The 8,385-nt window shown below is 56.2% G+C and overlaps 1 long non-coding RNA gene across 1 annotated transcript; it reads left to right on the top strand.

Moving 5' to 3' along the window:
- The first annotated feature begins 5,913 nt into the window (after nucleotides 1-5,913).
- LOC135330091 (uncharacterized) lies at nucleotides 5,914-7,349 on the top strand. Its single transcript, XR_010391847.1, has 2 exons — nucleotides 5,914-6,162; nucleotides 6,597-7,349. It is a non-coding gene; the product is annotated as an uncharacterized LOC135330091 (long non-coding RNA).
- The last annotated feature ends 1,036 nt before the right edge of the window (nucleotides 7,350-8,385 follow it).

The raw sequence follows: 8,385 nt of genomic DNA, 5'->3' as shown, positions 1-8,385 counted from the left end.
GTAACTGTCTTTGGCATCCACAACTCTGATCCTGTGTTGTACTTTCTTTCTCATCCTTTTGAAGCAAGGACTTCCTCCTTTGCGGGCCCATCTCCATACAGAACCTCTGTGGATCTAGTGCCCCCAGCCAGTCTAAGCAAGAAGTATTGAACAGGAGGCTTGTGTTTTAAACAGCAGAGCTCTGTCTGTGGAGTACGGGACAGCGGCTGGGCATACTAGTCCTGCAGTGTTTGCTGGCTTTGGCCAGGCCTGGGAAGCTCTTTCCTTGGCATGGCAGTACAGAGGAGAGCAGGTTGAGCCAGACTGGCTCTGAGGGCTCTTGAGTTTGCGCAGGTATTTGTTGAGCTTCGGACTGTTACTGCAGTCCGTGTTATGACTTTGGAGATTGCAGTGATTAAGCTTTCCGTCACTTCTGTCTGTGTCCTAAGCTCTAGCCCTCTAAAATTTAAAATGCTGATCCCGGGGAGCCTTTGGCTCAGGAGGCCCCTAGACCCCAGAGTGCCAGTACTGCAGCTTGCCTCTGGTACGGCCCCGTTGGGTTGGGCTTGCTGGGCGGCAATGAGGCTTTCTAGTGCTGTGCTGGCTGCTCTCCCAAAGATGCTTTCAGCTGGCGATGGAGCCAGCCCAGCAGTGTGAGTCCCGGGGGTCAGTGCTAAGGGCTGCAGACACCCCCCTGTGCGGCTTGCCAGGCCCTGGGCAGTGGAGCCAGCAGGCATTTGGGGCTTGTCAGGGGCTCCCAGGTGGCGGACACTGACATCAGCCAGCGCAGCCACAGCAAACCCCTTGGCGCAGAGCTGGGCAGTGGGATGGCCCCATCGCGTCCCCGAGCGCTCCTGGCCTCGGGCTCCTGGGCAGGCGGCAGCCTGGGAGCAGCCCCACTGGGGCCACATAGTTGTGCCCATGGCCCAGCTCTGGCCCCACTGCAGCCCTGGCACCTGGGGGACCCAGACGCGAGATGACAGAGGCAGTGGGGGACAACTGGATGGGGCTGATGCTCCTGGAGGGCAGGCACTGTCCTGCCCGGGGACACACATCCTTAGCAGAGAGCTGAAACTGTTGTGTTGGTGGCCTGGGAGCCTCTGGTGACCTCTTTGGCTCCTTCTCTTCTCATGCTGGGCACCTTGCAGGTGCCATGTCCCTTGGCTGAGCCCAGCCTTCCCATGGCTCATCCACTACTGCCCATCACACAGGTTCCTTTGGCCTGCTCCACCTGGAGAGGGGAGAAGGGGCACATGGCTGCTCTGACCAGAGGAGACCTGAAGCTGTTGCAGACCTGCTGAGCAAAGGCATCGCCCCAGCAAGGCTGGTGGGCTGGCATGGGGAGCCTGCAGCAACCCCGGCTCTAAGATGATGGTCTCTTGCCTGGCAGCTCAGCCCCCTCCAGCCTCCGTGGCGCCTACCCGAGGGCTTGGAAAGGCAGAAGACCCCCCCACTGCCATTCCCCAGCATGGCATTTCTGGTAGCCAGTTGGCAGTGTCCTACCTCTCCTGCCAGGGAGGAGACACAAGTCTCTGCATGGGCTTTGCTCTGCAGCTCGGCAGCGCTGTGTGCGTGACCGTCAGCAGGGTTTGCAGGCACTGCTGGGCCGTGGGCAAAGGGGCTGCGAGCACTGCCATGGCCACAGCCCAGCGCCAGCGTGGGCCAGCTGCAGGCACTGGCGTAGCTGGTGCATTTTAGCAGTGCACCTGCCCTCGCCAAGCCCCAGCACACTCACAGCTCCACCACAGGTGAAACAGAGAGGCCTCTGCAAAGCTGGCAACCAGGCACTGAGCCAGCAGCGTTGCCTCCAAAGGGCGGCTGAAGGGCCACTGCTGCTATGATGCCAGAGCCACTCCAGCAAGGGGGGGAAGCAGGTGGGAGAGAAGAGGTCCAGGGACTGCAACAGCCTTGGGCCACAGCCTGCGGCTGCTCTGTGTACAACCGGAGCCTCCGCAAGCAGCCCTGGTGTTGCCCGGTGGGAAGAAGCCTTGTCCTGGCAGGCACAGCAGCTCAAGGCGCTAGGCTCCTGCAGCACAGGAGAGACCCTGCAGAGAAGACAGCTTCCTCTGGCCTGAGAGGCATCTCTTGTACCTGCTGCAGGCCTTAGTCTTTATGCACCCTCAGCTGGAACACCAGCTCTCCTGGCTGAATGGTTTGAGTCAGTTGTTCCCAGACTTCCTAGCTTGGCAGGAGGAGAGCTCAGTGGAGGCTTTTTATTTTCTCTACCTTTATTAGCATGGTAATATTAGGATTCATGGTAAGTCATGCTTTCTGAAAGTCTGATTTATAATTGTTGTCTTTGAACTCACTCCCAAGAACACTGACATAAATCAATCTCTCCACTGGCTTCAGTGAGTGAGAAGTCTTTAGTGCGCCCTTCATTGGAAAGAGAAGTCTTCAAGACTAAATGGGACTAGATCTCAGGACTTAACAGATTGGAGCATCTGTCCTATGAGCAGAGGCTGAGAGTAACAGACTGGAGCATCTGTCCTATGAGCAGAGGCTGAGAGAGCTGGCATGGAGTTGAGCCTGGAGAAAAAAAGGCTCCGAGCTGATCCTATCACCATGTAAAAACGCCTGCTTGGAAGATGGCCTGGCCCATCACTCCCTCTTTTGCACCTCGACAAACTGATTGTTGTGACAAAACAAGGTTAACTCTTTTCTCCCAGAAAAGAAATCTTTCTTCATCTCCCACCTAAGTAGCTTGTGAAAGCTCCGGAGCGGTTTTCCACAAGCACATGACAGGCCAAGAAACATCACCGACAGCGTCTTCTGCTCCAGAAGATTCAAAGCGCCCTGCCAGGCCACTAGTTTTTGGAGCAGTGAAATCACAAGCGAGGTCAAAGCCTGAGGTCAGACAGCGTTATGCCTACCACTCGCTCGGAGCTGCCCACCCCCACGACAGCATTTCATTCACGATTCCGCAGGTGCCGCCGTGGTGCGGGGCTTCGTGCGGGGGCCCAGGCCTCGGCGGCGCCGCCGGCGGCCGTGCGGCAGGGGGAGGGGAAGGGCCGCCGAGCGCAACGGAACGCAACGGAAGGGCCGGGGCGGCAGCAGCAGCAGCAGCAGCGCAGCGCCACGGAGCATGCGCGGCGCCCCGCGGCATGCTGGGAGCTGTAGTCCCGCGGCACAGGCGGCTCCCAAGCGGGCCCGGGCCGCAGCGGCCGCACGAATGCCCTCCCCGCGCCCCGGGCGCCGCCACCGGCGGCATGGAGCCGTGTGGGCAAGGCCCTGCAGGGCAATGGCTCTCTCTGCCATGGTGCCTCTGGCTTTTTTGTCAACCCAGGAGGTCACAGCAGAGCAAGAGGTGCCGGTGGAGGGTCGCAGCTGCAGGAGGGCTCTCGAGAGGAGCCATGGAGCATTACCTGGCTGCAGGGCTGCGAGACGCAGACGGACTGCTGAGTGCAGAGGAGAAGAGGGGCGAGGTGCGTGCTGGACGGATGGAGAGGGCTCAGCTTGGGAGCCGGCGACCGCGCGGGCTGCTCTGGGGCCTGGGGCAGTGCGGAGGGAAGTGAGAGTGGTAGGCCTAGAGGGATGCCAGTGCAGGCTCCCAGGGGCTCCTGTCTCTCTGCCCGTGCTGGATTCGAGCTCAGCAGGTGGGAGGGGTGCTGTGCAAGGACCCCAGGGGGTTGGTTTACAGGCGTTGGAGCTGTGGGGAAGGAGGCGATGAAGCAAAGAGCTGCTGTGGAATAGGCCACTCTTTGCACTCTCCTTGTCTGGGCTCTTTAAAGAGCATTTCCGGTAAGCGCTCTGCAAGAAGGCTCTAGAGATGGTGGCCCGAATGCCCATGAGCGTCTCTGTCTTTCCAGCCCGGGCGCAGAAGACAGCAACTCGGAGCAGGATGTCCTGAGCTGCTGGATATGCCGCTCGGGGTCAAACTCCCTTTGCTGCCTGGCTCCAACCCTGTGTTCTACCGGAGCAAGCTGGGGCAAAAGGTAAAAGCAGTAGAAAGGAGTAGGAAAAGTCCCTGCTTTTTCAGCCTCTGCTTGCCCAGATACACTGAGCAGCCTGGAGAAGAAACAGCCTTTCACAGAAATCAGGGTGGCGACATGCTGTAGAGTGGGAGCTGCAGTCCTTAAATGAGACAGGGCTGGGAGGGCAAAGCAAGCTCCGGGCTCCGTGGTGCTGAGAGAAGGCAGGAGTTGCAAAGAGCAGGGCCCAATACTGGCCAGAGGGCGGGAGAGCGTGTCCCACCACTGGTCTCTGCCTGTGCGTGAGCTTGCCAGAGCCAACGCCAGCCTGGCTTGCGGCACCATGCAAGTGTGTGGCTGGTGCCCTGCGTGCAGCCGGCAGCAAGGCGTCCAGATGCTGGGGGACGGTGTCCTTCCGGCAGGGCCACAGATGTGACTACCGGCTCTGCAGGCAGTACTCTAAACTTCGGAGGCTTGAAAGCGCTACCCTGTGGGCTGAAGGAGCTTGGGAATGTCTTTGTCGCTTTCCTGCTCTCTCCTACCCTGCTCATGCTGTGGACGGTACGTTTTACAGCTTCACCAGCCATCTGGTTATTTCAATCTGGGCGATCCACACTGCCGCTCACTAAGCAACGAGTACAACGGTCTGCATGACCCGCATTTGCAGGCCTACTACAACCGCAAAGACAACCTGCGGAGACTGAAGAGAGGAGCTTACGTCACCAGGGATGGCAAAGTAGGTTGGCTATGGGGGTGAGAAGAAGAGTTTCCAGGAGGCAGGGTTGCCAGAGCGCTTGCTGCAGCTGCCTCTTGTGGGCGGAGGGCGCGGGGCTGCTGCGCTGCTTTGCCTGGGGGCAGCAGGAGCCCAAAGCCCGCTCGGGGAAGTCCCACGCCTGCTCTGCCAGGGCCGTGCCGCGCTGCCTGGGCGCCGACGGAGCAGCGGGTGCGTGGCCTGGCGGCGGAGCGAGGAGCGCTGCTGCCCGCTGCGGGGGTGGGAGCAGAGCCCCCAGCCGCTGCGCAGGGCAGGGGGTGCAGGGGAGCAGCTCCCGCTGCGTTAGCGCTCTTGCTGGCAAGGCAGGCTGCGTAGCGAGCGTGACAAGCCTTGGGTGATTTCTGCCCTCGTCCCACCGCAGGTCGTGTGCACTCTGCGGGAGTTCAACGACTACAGGCAATATCTGGCCACGCTCAGGACAGAGGCGGACAAAATGTACCGTTGAGAACAAGTAAGTAAAGCTCACTGTTCATAGGCACGTTTCCCGGTGCAGAGGGTTGGGGCTTTACTTGTTTTATCTTGGCAAGGCGTGAACTGAAGAAGCAGTGGGGGCTGTGCTGGCGGGCTGGGCATTCTGGTATAGAAACAACTCCCTGGGTCTGAGCTGAGATGGCACAGGGGTGGGGACAGGCAGGAAAGTCATCCCCGAGTGCCTGGAGTGCTGAGGCAAGCCCTTCTCTTCTCCCCTGGTTTGTGGCTGAAGCACAGTGCTGCTCTGGGCCAGGGTGAAGCCTCCACACGCAGGTGCGTGAGAGCGTGTTGTGGCAGAGGGGAGCTGAGAGCCGGTGTCAACTTTCAGAAAAGGCTTTGAGAACAACTGGCAAAATTAAAGAGTGCCCCCGAACTGCCACAGGGGATGGACATTTCTCGCCTGCGAGAGCGGCTGCTGTGGGAGCAACGAGAGAGTTGGAGAGCTGCAGAGCGGGACGTGAGGGCCAGGTAAGAGACAGGACAAGGAATGCTTGCGCTAGGAGCGGGACCGTGGCCCTTCAGCGAGGTGCCGGCTGGAGCCTTGCGTTCCACGGAAGACCGCCAAATTGCTGTGCGAGCAGATGCTGGTTGTGCCTAGAGTGGTGCAATCAGTGTTTGGAGCCTGGCAAAGGCAGCTGGAAGCTGTTTGGGGCGCTGGAGCCAGGAAGCCCAGAGCGGGACGAGGACAGTGGCTGAGCAGGGAGTGGTCTGGGCAAGAGAGCTGCAGGCGCTCTGTTTCAGCCCTCTCTATTTGTCTGGAATTCAGCTTGTCTTGGAGCCAGCTGTTCCAGTGTGCACCATGTCCTAATCCTGAAGATGAAGAAATTTGGGGGCTGAATCACAATTCCTGCCTGTTTTTGTTGTGTCGTGAAGCTTATTCTTTAATGCATTTCTTAACTCTTCAGGAAGAAGAAACTCTGTCCAGCAGCAAGCTGCTGAGCTCCCAAGAGCCTGCTCGTCAGGAACTTCAGAGTCCTGAAGACAGCTTGAGTGAGCCATCGCAGGAGGACCAAGACACTGAAAACCAAGGTATATACACGTCTGGACTGCAGTGCCCGAAGCCTCTGTCTTCCCTCCCAGGACTGCAGGCAGTGCTCTCCTTCCTTCTCAAACCTCCCCTTTCCTCTAGTTCAGAAGTCTTTTACAGGAGGCTCCAAGAGAAGAGCTCTAGCCTAACAGAGCCATGGCTGCTTTGCTGGCCCCCGTCACAGCACCTGAGGGGAAACAGTGGGGAGGGCTGGAGCCTGTGTGCTGACCAGAGTTCACGACAAGATTAAACAGCAGACAGAGGAGGTTTCCAAAGGGTAATGTCTCTAAGCAAGTGATGAGCATCAGTCATACTCACAACAGGAAGACTTTCTAGCTGAGGGATGATGTCTCGCTTAGCTTTCTATACCCTCTTGCCAAGGTAGAACTGCAGGCTTAGAAGTTACTCATTGGTGGCTGGTTGTTTCTTCTTGCAGAAGGCAGTACAGAGGATTCTTCTAGACAGCTGTGTCTCTGTCCTGAGACAAGAACATCCCTCTCTTCAGGAGCCTCTGAAGAAGACAATGACTCTGACTTGAAAGAGAGCAGAAGATTTTTGCAGGTATGACATCAGCATCCCCCTACATCTCAGAAGATAGCAGCTGTCATGCTCTGACATGGTTTAGGGGTACCCACTGATAGGGTTCAGAAGACTTTCTTCTCTTTATCCTGAGCCTTTCCTGCCTCACCATCACTGCCCCCTGCCCCATACTTAGTTCACTCCTCTAGCTTCCTGGTGGAAGGGCTTTATTCTCAAAGCACCCAAATGAGAAAGAGCTGCGGGATGCCTCCGGGGTGTCTCCACCAACACATCCTGCGCCCACAGGCTCCGGAGCCTCATTTAATCTCTGACCCTTCCCCACGGACCTTGCCTGAGCTACGCCACAGGGGGCCTGTGCCCGACCTTGCTGATTCTGCCCTTGCCTTGCCCACCTGATTTCCTGGCTTGCCCGTGACCTGCCTCGTCGCTATGGGCTTGCTGGCAACTGCCAAAGTGTCAGCTGGCCCTGGTTACTGTCACCACTGTTATGGAAATTAGGCTTGTCGGCCACCATAACAGGGCTCGACCCTAGGTTCCCGCAAGTAAAGTTCAGAGCCAAATCAAAACAAATTAAATTTTAATCACGCGCGTGCCATAATTACAGCTCGAGCTGGGTGCCTCCTAAGAGGGACCCTAACATAAACAAATCCTGGGCAATTACAGTTTTTTCAACTTACATTTCCCACCCCTCACGTGATAGTTAGACCAATAGTAATTTTTTGGCCTGGGGTCTCCTGCTCCTCATTGGGTCTCATCATCATTCTGAGGTAAGCTGTTTTTCTCCTTATTTTTGTTTTTTGCGGTCTCTGATGACGGTTGTACCTCTGTTTTTATTGGGTCTTACTGTTGTGTCTTAAGGTCCTGAGGAGGACGTGATTCTAAATCATAACAATTAACACTGCCCCAGCAGTGAGCTGAGGCTTTGTCCCTCAAGGTCCTAATGCCCTGCGCTGGTCTTCTTTCAAAGCCTTCACACCCTCCCTTTCGGGGTGTGAGATACATTCCTGCAGACACCCTCCCTTTCGGGGTGTGAGAGGCAGGAATGCAGACTGCTTGTAACTTCCTTATCTTCCTAGCTTGAACCAGCTCTGAGGCCCTTTTCTTACTGGACTAAGTAAAAGTTCATTATTTTATCTAAGTGCGGCCTAAGGCTTCAGCAAATTTAGCTACTCATGCTAAGCAAATGTTATAGAAGTTGTGCTAAGCAGCTACCTCTAGACAGTTTCAGTTTGCTATTCTTTAACAGTTCCCCCCTTTGTTTTTATGAAGCATCCCTGCTAATACTTTAAACAGAGTTCTCAAAGCCTTGCAAGGCGTACTATCACGTTCCATAATCTTATGCATGATATGATCGTAAGCAATAGGCATAACACAGTTAAAGTTAGCACAACTACTACTGGGTGCAACACATGATTATAAACGCTGTTGTAGTTGGTGACCACCCTAGAAGAGTTTCCCAGCCATGATGTTCTCCGTCCCTTTTTATCCTTTCCGAGACGTGGTGTATCTCTTCCGCATCATGACGAATGGTGATTAGAGTTTTCTGTCCACTGTTTCGGATGCGTTCTAGCAGTCAACGCAAATCATCATGTTATAGTAGTTTCTTTACCAGGGTGAGATTCATCCCAATGGGGGTAGGTAGTAAATTTTGAATTAATGTATGAGTAGATTGTAACAATTGATAA

This window comes from Dromaius novaehollandiae, chromosome 16 (assembly GCF_036370855.1).
Source record: "Dromaius novaehollandiae isolate bDroNov1 chromosome 16, bDroNov1.hap1, whole genome shotgun sequence".
NCBI lineage: Eukaryota > Metazoa > Chordata > Aves > Casuariiformes > Dromaiidae > Dromaius > Dromaius novaehollandiae.
The sequence above is the reverse complement of the archived record's forward strand: the minus strand, read 5'-3'. Positions and strand labels throughout refer to the sequence as shown.